Consider the following 16,837-nt stretch of genomic DNA (forward strand, 5'->3'; position numbering starts at 1 on the left):
CAATTACAATAAAAAGAGTCATTGTCAAAATTAAATGATTATTTTAATGTCGTAAACTATTTTGACTAACGGATTATACAATTGAGAACTGTTTTAGATCTCGATATATTGAGATATTATTGTGATTATTCGTTATACATTCAAAAATTAAAATGACTAATATCCCTATAAAATTAAACGTGTGATGTGATCTTTAAATAAAAATATAATTAATTATCTATTTCATTTTTAAAAGAAATCAGATTTCTAAGAAAAAAAATACGTGCATTTCGTTTAAAATATTAGTTTGGAAATGAATTTTTTTTATAGTGTTTAGATATATGTGTTAGAGTGTTCATAAAATCATACTTATTTCTAATATGAATAACATTGTTAACAATTTGTGTCAACCCTAATCTTGATGTTTTTGGCTCCAAACTATTCTGACCCTTAGATGAATCTGTATTGATCTCCACACAATCCATTTGTTCCCAATAAACACTGTCTTTCAATTTCATCTCACAACTTCATTGGTAACATACACAACCATAGACTATGACAATTACTATGCACACTTTTCTCAATACAGACTTAAGAAACGTGAGCTCTTTCTCTTCCTTTCTTACGTGTATTTTCAAAGAAACGCATCTCACTGCACATGTCAACACCTCAGTTTCTTCTCAATTTCATTCTTAAACCCTACAACCCTTTTCATTAATTCAATCTTCTTCTTTTGGAATCAATTTATTCTTCATTGATTCTAAGTTTCTCTCCCTCTCTAACTCTTGAGATGTTTCAATTTCTCTTTTCCCAAAATTGTTCATATATTCCTTTCACCATCAACCTTTCTTCCGCTGTCGTCAGCCTCGCTGCCATCTCTCCTTTATTGACTTCTAGGGTTCGACATCTCTTCATTTCTTTATCTATCGAGTTTGCATCTCCCGTTGTGAATCAAAAATCAACCGCACCATTCCCACTATTTCATCTCCGTTGCGAAATCAAATGCCTATGGGTAATTGTGATAGGTTTTGTTTTGTTCTTCCTTTAACACTTAATTTCAATATTATTTTTTTTGTAAACGCATCTCATCTTTTCTGCTATTCATATAATCTTCATCGTCTCAAATTTTTTTCAACTAACTATTCATCTATTTTTTATTATATTTCTCAAAAAATTTAAGTGAGTTTTTCTGTTTTTAATTTTGCAATTTTCTCCTCTCCAACTGCAAGGTGAGTATTTTTTCCTTTCCTTTTCAGTTTACTAGGTTTCATGTTCTACAAGCTCACTCAGTTGCGTATTCATGCCCAACCATTTTGAGATTTTGACTACTACCAATTTTGACACATTCTTTATTTACATGATTACTGTTTTTTGTTATAGCTTTTCTATTTACAGAGTTCTATGCCAAAATACTGCCATTGATCAATTTTTTTATTTATTTAATTTTTTATAATTAAAATGACTTTAATATGGCAGTTTAATTTTTTTTTTTATGCCAATGATAGATATGTTTATTTTTCTTAGATCACCCCAATTGATCTAGAGCAGGTGTGCAATAGGTATCTTCCACTTATCATGTTATGTTGGATGAACAACGTGTGGAATATACATGAACACTTTAGTCAAACTTCAAGAGGGGAAATGCTTACTTTTGTTACTTTAATATTTAATTTGCAACTTCCTTATTTTGAATTCCAAATTGCTAGACAAAATTCAATAGTAGTGTTTATTTAATATAGGTTCAAGATGCATGTCATTGCTATGGATGCATGAGACCGGTTCTACTGCTTTTTTGTTGTAAGGAGTTGTTTCTCAATTTTGTCCTTGGTCGAATTGATGGGGCAATCTTGGTTACTTATTTTAATTTATTCAACAGGTGGTTTTGTAAACAAGTGATACACACACAAAACAATCTCATCTAAACAGTCTCATTTGTTTATGCCTTCCGTGTTTATGCCTTGCTGCACTTAGCACCCACATCTAAACAGTCTCATTTGTTAATGTTTTACTTTACTTGCTGCCTTGGATCAAGTACCATTCGTCTGGAGATTTTGTTTTTTAATGTTCTTCTTTGTCAATAAGGCTCGTGGACCAACTATTCTTTACTTTATTTTTATTTTTTTTTTGTCACTATTATAGTCTATTGAAGAAATTTTTCTTAACAAATTCTAGAATAGATTATCAGTTAGTTTCTGTTTTTTTTTTTTTTTTGTGAATAATCATGTAAGAAAGAATTTACTTCTCTATGTTAAGCTCTATTGACTTCAACCAAGACACAAGTATTTCCTCATTTCTATGTAGTTGTTTGCTCATTATTATTTTGAACTATTTTATGAAGGCAAAGTGGCATAAAGGCCACTAGGATTAGATTGTCGTTTCCAGTTCCAAGGACAGATGAAAATGAGGAAGAAAGAGCACTATCTATTAGAGTCTGTTCTACATGTATTATGTCTCCCATTTTCATACGATTTCAAGTTGCAAGTAATATGAATTGAGTTTTAAGATGGTTTTCTTTGACTGCAAAATTGCATTTAGAGAACATTGTTTGCCGATTTGATCCCATCTGAAAGAAGTGTCTCCATGGGATATCAAATCAATATACTATATGTGATGATGATGATCATGTACATATCCTAATTAATATTTAGAGGTGGTCCTTTGGAGATGCAAATTTTATAGAAAATTATGTTTTTGTTTCAGGTAAAACTTATTTAGAAGACAATGACATAGAAACCAAGAGCTTGCTAGCAATAAAGGAAAATTAAGTGTTGTGAAGAGTCTGTCAAGTTGCCACAAGTTTTGGTAGATTTTAGAGATGGCCATCAACCCGTCTTATGTTTATCATTTGTCATTGTTAGCTTTTATTACCATTATATGTCTGTAATATATCTGAAATGAAATGTATTTACTATTCAATTGGGTGAAAGGTTTATAAGCATATATTTGTGTGCATTGAACCTTGGTTGTTTACAGTTTATTAAACATTGAATATCGCATTGCAACCATGTGGGATATACATTGAATATTGCATTGCTTACTTTTGCAGCTAGAATACATGTTTGTGTCTGAGTATGTGGGTACGTTTAACATAAAATGGCAGCTTATTAATCGAGAACAATGTTGCCAGAATTCTTGGCACTTTGACTGATTCCTGCTGCCATATTTCATGCTTAATTTGCTGCTGTATATAATTCCTAATGAACATCAACATTTTGTATCTGATGTCATTGCGCTTACATTTCAATAGATGTCTTCATAATATATCACAACCACTATTTTTAATCTATTGCAAGTGATGTTGTGAATTATATATGACCCGTGCGGCAGCACGAGCGGGAGATCTAGTATATGGAAACTAACTAAAGATAGTCACCCTAGGAGGACCAATGACACTAAAATCTTAAACATTGATTTTTTTTTCATAGAGTCTATCCACAACAGTCTTCAAGTCTAATATATGGAAATCCATATCAAGTAGTTGTATTTCTCTACCTAATTTAACGCGGTTAATAGTCTTAGTACTTCATTTGTATCAAGTATCAACCTTAAGAATATGGTAGATAAGATTCGTTTTGGGCTTTTGGCTATGACAAATCTCCTTGATCATCTCTAATGCAAATTCCAATTTCAAAATTTTTGAGAGCATCACATAATGTAAATCAACATTGCACATATACCGATCTCAAGATGGTTTAACCCATATCGAGGGTGATGTAGTAGTGTAAGGCACTGATGTCCCACGTTTTACTTCTTGGGAGTTCTGCCAACTTGTCAAGTCAACATCGAACGTGCTCTTTCATACACTGCTTGAAAGAGTTCATTGTCATTTCAAATCGAGAAATGATATTTGTAAAATCACTTGTGACAATTTTTTTATAATTTTCTCTCTCAAATTTACATTATCTCTTTATTCTCTTTCTTCCTTTTTCTCTCTCCATTGTTTTTAACCAATGAAAAGAGAGAGAAAAAAGAAGTTGTCACCAAAAGTTGTATGAAATGGTTGTTCAAATATCACCACTCTTTCAAATTTTGTTGTTCTTATGTTTTCAAATGTTGTGTAGCATGACACTAAGCATGGGTTGTTGTTGAGTACCAATATTCTACAACTTTTGGACAACCAATTTCTAACAATTTTTGGACAACTTTCTCTCACATTACATTCTTATTATCTCTCTACCTTTCTGTCTCTCTATTGATTTTGGCCAATCAAAATAGAGAAAAACAAAGTTGTCATGGAAGTTATTTAGAAAAGGTGTACAAATATCACTACCCTTTGTATAATGTATTATTTCACACACCCGTACACTGCCAGCATTGCATGCAATAAAAACATGCATGTTATCTTCATTACGATCACAAAAAGCACATGATGATGGACATTGACTTTGTAGTCGTGCATGAGTAACGAGACAATTTCGTCTAACTCTCAAAGTAAAATTCTTAACCTTCTAGTGGCATCTTGGCTCGCCGTATAATATTTCAGTTGCCCCTTATCCGATTTTGAATTAAGTTGTTGTTGTGCTCAATGATACCTATATAAGCATTGTGTACCGAATAACTACCACCTCTTCAAACTTACAGGTTTCAGTGTCACATTGAACTGCGACAAAAAGTGGTGTCCAATAGATATGGTTCGTTGTATGGCCAAAAAATAACCCATTGATAATATTTTCGTGGATTCTATAGTCAGGTTTGAGACTTTGATGGACTCCATGGGCGGATGCATTGTTGGCGACTTCAAATAGTATGTCCACTTTGTAACCAATTGGTGATTATGGTCCCAAATTGAGATACAATTGCATGTCACAATAGTCCATTTGAAACCTCTCCAAACCACCGACTTAACACTCCAAATGCCCCTCCAAACGTAGTTTGGGTTGTTCTAATGCTTGAAGCAAAGTAACCACTGCTAGGAAAATGTCTAGCTTTGAGTAATAAAGTGAAGTGATAAAAGAACCTGGACTCGCGAATATTATCCAAGCTTGTGCGACGAGCATTACCATGTTAAAAGCTTCAAGGCTTTTAAGACATATGGCACAAAATTATTTGTGTGTAGTAAAGCCGCTCCCATAAAAACCAAATGAATACCTATATTATTCTTGTTAACGTTGCCCCACCAATAGGAATTAAGCATTTTTTAATCTCATTAGTTATAGTTAAAGTAATAAGGGAAATACATATAGCATATGAAGGAACAAATTGAAGCAAAAATTTGACAAGGATTTCTCCACTTGTTTGCAAGACACACCGACTACTCCAAAATTTATTTTACCCTAAATTATATCCCCTAGAATGAATCAACCATCCTCGCTCGGCTGCTTCAACATCACCCAACCTTTCTATCGATTAGGAGGCTTCATCGCCTAAAAATTTAGCTACATGTTTATCGTGACTGTCTAACATGATGTAGACTGATTTTTCCTTCAATTGTTATAATCGATTTATCCTTGAGAGACGAGATAATATAATAAAATTAAGCTTCGGTCATTTTTTGCGGTTGAAACCGAAATATGCTACCTTCATTTTTTACTACTATTTTTGTGGCTAAATCCCCTTACGTGTTTGGAAGCATTTTTTTAGCTTGTTTCATTGCCTATTTCTCCATTATATTTTTTCCATTTTTTTTTAAGATATTTTTTCCATTTTGATTTGTGACTATGTAAACTTTCTCTAAGTATTTTCCAAACACTTCTTAGGTTGGAAATGACTTGTTCGTTTGTTCATATATTTTATTTTGACATTTAAAAAAACTAATACTATATCCGTTTACTCTTTTAAAAAAAATACTATATCCTTTTACAAAATCAATAAATATTTATATATATTTTTTGGTGAAAGATAAATATTAATCAAACATTTATGGCACCAGACATTTAAATCTTGTGTGAAGGGTGACTGAAGTATACAAATTTGCGTGTATTTTTTTTTGGATGGCGTCCGAGATTCGAACCTTTCATCTATTATACATTATCCTTACTAAGCTTAGCTCACGGGGACACGCGTACAAACATGCATATACGAAGGCTGATTAAATTTTTACTTGTCCAACTTGGGAAACTCTGCTTCTTTTTTTTTTTTAGTATGTACAAAATGATAAAGACAAAGCTCTTTCCAAAATGAGTTTCCGTACAAACAAAGTTAGCAAATGAACAAGATATCCAAAAACAAGCACATCTTTATCTATCTATTTATTTTTTAAATAAATAAAAAATTGGAGGGTTGGAATTGTCCCCTAAACATGATTTCTTTGTACATTTTTATAATTTATTTCAAGGTTAAAATCGCTGAAGAATTTCTTTGTACATTTTTATAATTTATTTATTTTTAATGTTTTTCTTTAGCATTTTTAGGTTAAAAAACGTTGACGGAAAATTTTCCAAAAAAAAAAAATATTGACAAAGATCTTACTAAAAAATGAAATTTTTTATTGAGGCTAAAAGTTATTTATAAGGATCATCTGCTCGAATAACTCTATCGTTTATATACGTATGCTTCATTAATTATTTTTGGCCAATGGTATACTTCGTTAATATATATATATATATATATATATATATAGGGAGCCCCTAATATGGACCTCAAAAATAAAGATCCACCAATGAACCATGCATATTACCTGCTATAGCAGGTTACCCTAGTAAAAAATGAATTTTATTATCTTCATCACAAAATCACCCAACTACTTCACTCTTCTCCAAGCACTAGCCAGCATGACTTTGATTTGCAATAAAGTCATTTGAGATTTGATAAACAAGCTTATGGATACAACTTAACAACAACTAAGTGACATTGGGTTGCTATTTTATTTTGTTAATTCACCCCGGGAATCATTTTTTTACATTTAAATGAAATTAAAATTAAAATAACAGAAATTAGTTGGGTTTTTGTTTCTGTTATGCAGGAAGAGATTACACAAGCAGTAAAATAAAAGGATTGACATATGTGAATCTCGAAAAGAATGCATTGGATGGATGCCCGGGCATTGAGAAGGAAGGACGCTTTCAGAGGCGAAAGGCCATGGGCCAATTACTTGAACCTCGAATGAGGACATGGAGGAAGATACAGCAGCTGTGCCTGTAACGGTAGACCCTTGCAACACATACAATCTACCAATCTGATGAGCCTTCATCACAATTAGAGCACCCTTCACATATGTGAATTAATATTAATGTTCACGGAAAAAAAATTGAGCTACCAAAAAAGAATAAGAAATAAGTTCCAAGTTCTCAACATCCAGTTAGAACTTATGTGCAAAATGCAATAGTGATGATGAAAGTTCAAAATCCAACATCATAGATCTATGTAGAAATCAATGATTATTTTCTTGTAAGATTCAACCAAATTTTCCTTTCCAACTCTCTTTAAATTCCATCTACCTTCCAATAACTTCTGTGAAACTACCACTGTCCCTCTTATTCCTTGCTCTAACCTTTTGTAATTTATTTTAAGGTAACCTGTTGTAGTAGGTAATATGCACAGGTCCATGGATGGACCTTTATTTTTAGGGTCCATATTAGGGACTCCCATATATATATATATATATATATATCCTTATTTAACCTAATTTTTTCCCGCTCATTTGTTTTATTAGGTTTACAATTATTTAACCTAACAAATTTTACCAATTTCATTCCTATCCTCTTGTTTTTTTTAAGGAAATATTTTCTACACTTATTTGATGCTGCACTTTTGTTCTAGAAACTATGAGCATATCAATGATCACGTTTGATGCCTTCTATTTTATACTCTTTTTTTTGGATTATTTTGACAATTTTTTGTACACTTTCTTATTTAAGGAAATATTTTGTACACTTATTTAATACTCAAAAAATGAATCGCACCAATTTCATTCATATCCTCCTACCTTTTTTTTTTTGCTATCCTCTTGCCTTTTTTTTTTTGACAATATTTTGTACACTTTTTTTTTGAACCAATTTCATGTCTTTATTTCATTCATATCATGCTGCCTTTTTTTTTTACGATATTTTACACTTATTTAATACGTTTATAAACAGAATACCCCAATTTCCATGCAAACTCGACTACCCCAATTTTCATGTAAACTTGGTTATATATACCAAGCCCTAAACGTGTTTCTCTCAAAAAAAAAAACCCTAAACCGTGTAAAAATTTAACACACAACACAAAAATCATATATTTTGATATTTAGAGCTTTGCAAATGGAAAGACGTGATCTTACAACTTATTTTTTTTTCACGGTTATCAATTATATATTGCATTTTATTATTTGTATGTCAATCCCTTTACAATAAACCCGAGCGGAGCACCGGTCAAAAATCTAGTATATCTTCTTATATATTAAAGTTAACCCGAAAACTTATTTTTGCCCTAATTTTAACCTAAACCCTATCTTCTTATATATTAAAGTTAACCCGAAAGCTTATTTTTGCCCTAATTTTAACCTAAACCCTATTGATTAAATTTACTGTTTTAACCCTAATGCTTAATTGTGTCATGTTTAACCTATTAACCCTATTTTTTTTGAAACAAATCGGACCTAATCTCCTATTTCCCTATTAACCTAACAAAACACCCTAATTTTCATGCAAAGCCATCTGAACCAAACAAACTTATTTTCTTTCCTTTTGTTCTCTCTCTCTCCCCTCACACACCCGTTTTTTGTTTTTAATCAGAGAAAGTCACCCCATTTTCAGACCCTCCTCTATCTATCTATGATTCTTTTGCATCTCTCCCCCTTTTCTCTCACACACTTTCTCCCAAAACCATGGCTGCTTCTTCTCTCTTTCTCCACCAAGCCTCCCTTATGAGTCACGATCTCCGATCTCTTTCCTCCATCTACCAAACTCTGATAGCTCTCTCTCCATTATGAACACCGATTGCTGGCCGAAAAATTTATTTGTCACACTGATCCACGCACATCTCGCCGACTCCGCAATTTCCGCCGGAACAACAAATGACCTTCGTAATTGTCACCGGTAACTCACTTTCTCCCACCGATTCATGTTTCATGTTCATATTGATAGTGTGAATTTTGCTAATTTTGAATTTGACATTAGGGTTTGAATTATAGTTTTTCATTGATTTTGTGTAAATTATCATTGATTATCAATTACAGTATAGTCAGAATGGTTTGATTATCAATTTTGTGCAAGTTTTGCTTCTTCCATGTAGGTGTTTTGGTGCTGTTTGGCGTGGCCGTGTTTTGAGCATTGGCCCTTTGTAATCTGTTTTTCTGTTCGCATTCTTAGGTGTGTCTTACACCTTAGTTCTGCTTAATAAAATTTAGGAAGAAAAAAAATATGACATGGCATTGATGAATCCTTAGATTATTTTGAGTTTGATGTAATTATGGATGATTTTCAATTAATTCAAGATGAATTACAACATTATTTTTGTTGAAACTTATACCGCAGTTTAGGTGTTGTACACTAGCAAATATGAATTTAGAAATTATCAACTATTCTTTTAATGTAAACTATAGTTATGCTGAAATATTTTAATATATTATTGTTACAAACTATATCAAGAAACCATCAATTATCCGATAACACAATCATATTATTTGGTACCAAGTCTCCGTAATAGGTACTCTCTTCTTTGACTCCACAATAAAAGTAGTTATCAGGTACCAATTCTTACATAACAAGTTCATTTTATTGTGGATGGTCTAAGTACACTTTTTGTAAAAAACGCTACTCAACTACTTACGAATTGAACCACAGATCTCTTCCTTAAACTATTTAATGTCTCAACCCTTTATACATTAGAATACAACTTATGTGGTAGAAAGTTTGTTTAATATATGTTGATTTATAAATAATAATTTACTCAAATGTTAAGTAGCACATCAGACCCGTGCGGCGCACGGGTCAAAAGTCTAGTCTTATTCGTTAAAGTTAATCCGAACACAAAATTTTGCCCTAGATTTAACCTAAATTCTTTGCTTAATTTTACTATATTAACCCTATTTAATTTAATCAAAATGTTAATTGTTATGGAAATCAAAATAAACAAATCGCTCTTAATTTTTCTCCTTAATTTTACTAAACAAATAAACAAATCCTCCTATTCTTATCCATAACAAAAAAACAGCATATCACTCTCTATTATTTCCTTTTATTAGCAAACGGTCATTGAAGTTTCGTGTGACTTTATTATAAAATCTAGATTTAATTTATGCAAAATGTCATCTCTTATCTCTTATTTCTAAATGTTAACCCGTGACGCAATATTAACCCTAGATATAACCTAATTTTTTCGCGTAACTTTACTATATTAACCCTAGATTTAATATATGCAAAATGTTATCTCTAATTTTAACCTAATTTTTCCTTCCACACTTTTGCATTTAATGTTTATCTGAAGTAAAATAAAATTATATTCCTAATTATAAGATGTTTTTTTGAAAAGGAATAACCGTTAACATGTCTCGCTATACTTAACATAATCTCTTACTTGTATATGTTAATCCGTCTCGCTATACTTAATCTATTATGTTACGTTACTTATAGATGTTAATCCGTCTCGCTATACTTAACCTAATTTTAACTTAATTTACACTTTTGCATTTAATGTTTATCTAAAGTAAAATAAAATTATGTTCATAATTATATGCTATTTTTTGGGAAATCTCTTACTTATAAATGTTAACCCGTCTCGATATACTTAACATAATTTTAACCTAATTATGTTATGGTACAAGACCAACGTTTATACTTCTTAATATTACGAAATACTATATGACAATTATGACATTCATCTAAACTATTTTGTTACTTGTTACCCTCAAATATTACCTTCCATATGACATGTGCGTTAGCACGGGTCGATGGTCTAGTATATATATATATATATATATATATATATATATATATATGTGTGTGTGTGTGTGTGTTCGAAATATTTATTGTATTTTTGAAATAAACGTGGTTATTGCATTGAGTGAAACTTATTTTATTATAAAAACTATATTTTTCCGACACCTGTAATATACCTATCATTGTGTTGTTTTCAACAAGCGAAAATGGAATATATTAACAATAAAAAGATATTTTTCATAACACAAGATTTTTTTTTTTTTTTTAACCAAAAGGACGTAGTAGAGCACTGCTAACCTCTATAACTTCAATAAAAGAAAAGGAACAAGTACAAAGAGGGGGGACTTATAGCCAAAACCCTCAAAAGGGAACAAACCTAAAGCTTGGCATACCAAGCTTGTCCTTTACAATCTGACTAACTATAGCAACAGGAGCTGATTCCTAAGAAAACAAACCATGAGATGTCAAACCTATGTTTGCAAGGGAATCAGCACATTGGTTCCCTTCCCTATAAATATGAGAAATCACAAAATTCATGTCCTGCAAAAGCTTCTTACAATTGAACCACCTATTACTAAGACTCCAAGGAACAATAAGAGTCATTAGCAAAAGCCATAACCACTAGTATGGAATCTAATTCTAGCCAAAAATTAAGCCAATGCTTCTGATGTGCCACCTCAATGGATCTCATAGCACCACAAAGCTCGGCTCTTAAAGCATTGCCAGGCCCAAGATTCTCAGATACACAGAGAAGACAGTCTGCAACACAGTTTTTAAAAATGATACCACAAGTAGAAGTAATGGTGGAAGCCGAGCCATCAGTGTTCCCTTTTATCCAATTAATCAAAGGGGGGCTCCATAAAACTTCCTTAATCTCAGGAGCTCAAGGAGGATGAATAGAAACATTGAATTTCTTTAGGATTTGAAAATCTGTCATTGAGGAAGATGAAGTTAAGCTCGTATGATTACCGGTTAGAGCAACACTAGAAGAGATAAGGCTAATAGCTTACTTCCAGTGGATATACTTATTGTTGAACCTAGCTTGATTTCTCACAAGCCAAATAGTGGCTAAAATATTAACAATTGCTGCCTTTACCACAAGCTTACATCGAGGACTCCAAACTCTAACACAAGATGTACCAGAGAGGAACACAAGAGTCTTACACTTAAAATATAGTCGACCCGACAGAAGAAAAAAAAAAAAAGGGTTATTAACCATGCCCAAACAGGAGAACGGACTAAGCGACCAACAATAATAACCAAATACTAAATTGATGTATTTTACCTTCAACCACCAATAAGAATAAGAAAGAAGTTTAACTTAATCCATTATATTATGAATAAAGTCATCCTTTTGATTAAAATTTCAGATTATTTTGTTCTTTCCAAATTTCTCATACACAAGAAAACCAAATAAAATACATTACGTTAGTATCTGACATTTCGAGGAGGATGATTTTGAGCTTTAGGTTTATGTGCTGGCACATTTAGATTATATAATTTGAATCGTACATTACAATGTTAGAAATGTGTCAATTTATAATGATCTTTTGGGGATTTAACACATTTTAAATTATATTTTTTGAACTAGTATGTAAGTTTTGAACAAACGAGAGCAAAAAAGAAACTGCTAAAAATACTAAAAATGATAAGTTCTGAATATTTATTTACGTACTACAACAGAGCACATGAGAATATAATATCACGAAAAAAGAAACTACTAAAAAATTATAGGGTTAATAGTGTTTTTCACCCTTGTAATATATGTCATTTCAGGTTTTCGTCTCTATAAAATTTTGGGTTTGATTTGCACCCTCGTAAATTTGTTTTTTTTTTTCCAGATTACCCCCTCCCCCATCCAACTCAGCAAATACGTTGATGTGGCGTAGATTTGGCATTTTTTTTTCATTTTTTATTTTTTTAATTGGCCATGTATAAGCAAAAAAAATCCACATCAGATTTTATTTTTAAAATAATTGAAAATTTATTTTAAAAAAACTCAAAAAATATTCAGATTTTTTACTAAAAATTAAAAATATAAGAAAAATATTAAGGTTTTTTACGAAATATAAAAAAAACAGAAAAAATAGTCAGATTTTTTACAAAAAATTTAAAAATCGAAAAAAAAATTAGATTTATTTTTCAAAAACTTAAAAAATAAGAAAATATAAAAAAAGATTCAGATTTTTTTTAAAGGATTAAAAGGATTTTTGTTTTAAATTTAAAAAATTATAAAATATATTCAGATTTTTAAAAAAATTATAAAGATTTTAAAAAATTATGGAATTTAATTTTCAAATTACAAAAAAGGTCAGATTTTTTAAAAAATAATTCTGAAATTTTTATAAAAATTGGGAAAAAAGTCATTTTTCCACGACGATGGCAAAACCCTCTTAATTTGTATCCAGATTTTTAAAAATTAAAATTTTTTTTGAAAAATCTGACCTTTTTTTTTTATTTTTATAATTAACTTTTTTCGTATTTTAAAATTTAAATTCCATAAATTTTTTAAAATTTTATAGTTTTTTTTTTGGTTTTTTAAAATTTTTGAAAAAAAATATTTCGATTTTTTTCCAGAATTTTATAATTCTTTTTGTATTTTTCTGTTTTTTTATTTCGGAAAAAATCTTAATATTTTTTCGTAATTTTAATTTTTTTTATTTCGATTTTTCAAATTTTTGGCAAAAAATTCTGAATATTTTTATGATTTTTTGAATTTTTAAAATTAATTTTTAAATATTTTAAAAATAAAATATGATGTGGAATTTTTTATTTACACGTGGGCAATTAAAAAAATGAAAAAAAAAATTCAAATCAGCGCCATGTAAGCGAATTTGCTGAGTTGGATGGGGGGGGGGGTGTTCTGGAAAAAAGATTATTTACGAGGGTGCAAATCAAACCGAAAATTTTATAAGGACGAAAACCGGAAATGACATATATTACAGGTGTGAAAAGCACTATTAACCCAAAATTATAATACTAAAATACTATGAAAAGACAACTACATTGAAATAATGGTAAAAAGAAAGCTAAAAATATATTCCCTATGTCCAACATATTTTTTTTTTGTTAACATTGACTATTTTTTAGTTAATTAATATTTTGTACTCAAGTAGAAGTATTCAAAACCGAACCAATACAATAGAAAAATCGTAAAACGAATCAACCTAAATTGAAATCGTAAAAAAATTGTATTTGGTTTAGATGTATTCTGATCATTTTTTTACTATACCACATGGTTTGGTTTGCGGTTTTTATTTTACCAACTGAATCAAACCAAACCAAACCGCAACATAAGAAAAACATCAACTGAACACATTTCACCTAGACCAATACTTATAGAAACTCAATGAAAACTTTTATAAAATGACATATTTTTTCTCTTGATAAGTTTCTTCTTTACTTTTTATTTCAAAAGTGTATCTTTTAAATTTAATTGAAAACCGCTACTTGAACTTTTAGCAATGTTAATTTTTTTTTTTAAGGGGTATTTTGTATTTCTTACGGAATATGATTACTTTTTGTTCACGTTTTAAATTTGGTCTATTGTATCTTTTTTTTTAAGGAATTAAAGTCTTAGTATTTTGTATTTCTTACAGAATATGATTACTTTTTGTTCACGTTTTAAATTTGGTCTATTGTAGCTGATTTTTTTTAATTGAAATGATATGGAACTTTGTGAAAAAGAGTATGATATGCAAGTTGAAGCTCTTTCTGGGTCACACCCTTCCTTGGCGTCACTGGTTGTTGTAGAGAGGTCTCTTGAAGCTAGCGCTAGCATGACAGTGCCAGAAGCTCAAGAGGTTGTAGTTTTACAACAACAACATGTACATCCCAGCAGGAACATTCAACACGGCCTAGATCTATGGGACAGAGTTCGTGAATATGATGCAAGGTCAGCTGCAGAAGACTTCACACCGGTCCTTACAAGGAAGCAGAAACAGAAAATTAAAGTGCAGCAAGTCTTGGCTAAGCAGCCCCCTAAAACCCGTGCCCGGGGTGATAATCACCAGACTGCTCAATGAATTTGCTCCATTGGAATGTTAGAGGTATCGGTAATTATGATACTCGGATTGCTTTAAAAATTTATATATGTCTCAAAAGCATGTTCTGATTTTTATTGAGGACCTAGCATGGGTCACTCAGTGCAACGATCGGTTTGATTATCTTCTCTCCCTAATGAGTGATTTCTTTAGGGATAGATGTGGTTTATCCAATTACAGATTTCCATAATTTGTTTTATGGTGTTTTTTTTTTGTTTCCTTTATTCTTGTTTTCTGTTTTTTTTTGGAGGGTTTTGGTCTAGTCCCCCCTCCTTTGTATTTATTTTCCCCCTTTTTTTAATAAAATTTTAGAGTTTGACGGCATAGGATGGAGAGTTCTCGGGGTGCCAACCTAGTTGGGATGTCGATGTTGCCTCTTGATGTCTGTCCATTCTCATTGCTTATAAAAAAAAAATATGTTGGACGAAATCTAAAACTAAGGGTGTTCAAAACCGAACCAATCCAATGAAAAAACCGCAAACCGAATCAACCCAAACCGAAACCACAAAAAACCGCATTTGATTCGGATGTATTCGGATCACTTTTTTATTCAACCGCATGGTTTGGTTTGGTTTGCGGTTTTTGTTTTACCAACCGAACCAACCCAAACCAAACCGCAACATAATAAAAAGACTAATTAAACATGTCACCTAAACCAATTTGAGATTACGTAGAATCATTGAATAAGGTTGAACTTTTAAATCTACACTTAAATTCAGTTTACATGACCTAATGAAACTAAGTTTACATGACCTACTTAAACTGAAGAGGGATTTTATGGTGTAACCAAGAAAAAAGGAAGATGCTTTTTGAAAATTAAATTTTATGGAAGGATAATTTTATCATTTTAGGATGCAACCAGGATTAAACAAGATGTAATTAGAAAAACTTATTTTCTTTTCGTACACTTAGATATAGGTTATATAGGTTTTTCAACCCGTAATATACCTGTACTCATTTTATAGACTTGTTGAATACGACTCAACCCAATTAACAATGAAAATGTTTTAGTCGAATGACATGATTATAACGGGGAACTCATCGACATGTCAATCCAACCCGTGGATGTAATTCTTTTCTTTTTTTTTTGTCAATTATTTACGAGTATATTATTTTGTTTGGATTTATGCTTGAGATTTTATTTCTTTTGAAATGTTCGAGTATGCAAAACATTTGGTATGGTTCTCCCATAAAAACTATTGATCAGTCTAAACACTAAGCATGATCAAACTCATCCAAGAAGAAACTCTACTAAATTTTGCCAAACTAAAATGTACAGATATAAATTAGTAATTCCGGGCAATGATATGGTTACACAGAAGATATGAGGTATAACAGCTATAGTAATTCAAGCAAATCGTCTTCTAAATATGAATACTATACTAGTATCAATAATGAGTCAGTTTGGATTGACTTATTTTAAAGTTTGTACAAAACAGCTTATACAAATAGATAAACATTAATGTATTATTTATAAGCTTGTTAAGATAGTTTATGAAAAAATAATTTTTTAAATTTTCGTTAATAAAATCTTATGAATTAACATATTATTTACATAAACTCTTTTTCATAAATTCAAAATAAGCTCAATTCAAACGCACCCATAATTTTACACTGTCGGTCTATTCCTCTTTGATAGTCCCATTACAAACGTCAGCCACGACTAAATGCATCAGGTTGAACTTTAAAAAAAAGTAATAAAGGACAATCGCACCTAACAGAAAGGAAAAAAAGCAGTATCACCTAACTTTTCCAAACAAAAAGTACTGTATTACATGCTATAGCACTTTTTTTTTTTTTTTTTTTCCGTCAAGGCATGGTATAGCACTTATTTATACATAAACAATTTGTCCTCTCAAGTATATATTTGGTTTTTTTTTTGGCTTATTTAATCACCCGGTCTCTTAACTTAATTGATTGTTTTAATATGGTCCACTAACTATAATTTGTATCAATTTAGTCCCCTATGTTTTGCTTCGTTACTAGTTTTAGTCATTTCTGGTAGTTTCTCTCAAA

At 30.9% G+C, this 16,837-nt stretch overlaps 2 long non-coding RNA genes across 2 annotated transcripts; both read left to right on the forward strand.

Moving 5' to 3' along the window:
* The first annotated feature begins 526 nt into the window (after positions 1 to 526).
* LOC120579734 (uncharacterized) lies at positions 527 to 2,931 on the forward strand. The gene is made up of 2 exons (XR_005645477.1): positions 527 to 991; positions 2,680 to 2,931. It is a non-coding gene; the product is annotated as an uncharacterized lncRNA (long non-coding RNA).
* Positions 2,932 to 8,613: 5,682 nt separating this feature from the next.
* On the forward strand, positions 8,614 to 9,347 carry LOC120579735 (uncharacterized). Its single transcript, XR_005645478.1, has 2 exons — positions 8,614 to 8,936; positions 9,133 to 9,347. It is a non-coding gene; the product is annotated as an uncharacterized lncRNA (long non-coding RNA).
* Positions 9,348 to 16,837: the final 7,490 nt, after the last annotated feature.

Source organism: Medicago truncatula, chromosome 3 (genome assembly GCF_003473485.1).
Source record: "Medicago truncatula cultivar Jemalong A17 chromosome 3, MtrunA17r5.0-ANR, whole genome shotgun sequence".
NCBI lineage: Eukaryota > Viridiplantae > Streptophyta > Magnoliopsida > Fabales > Fabaceae > Medicago > Medicago truncatula.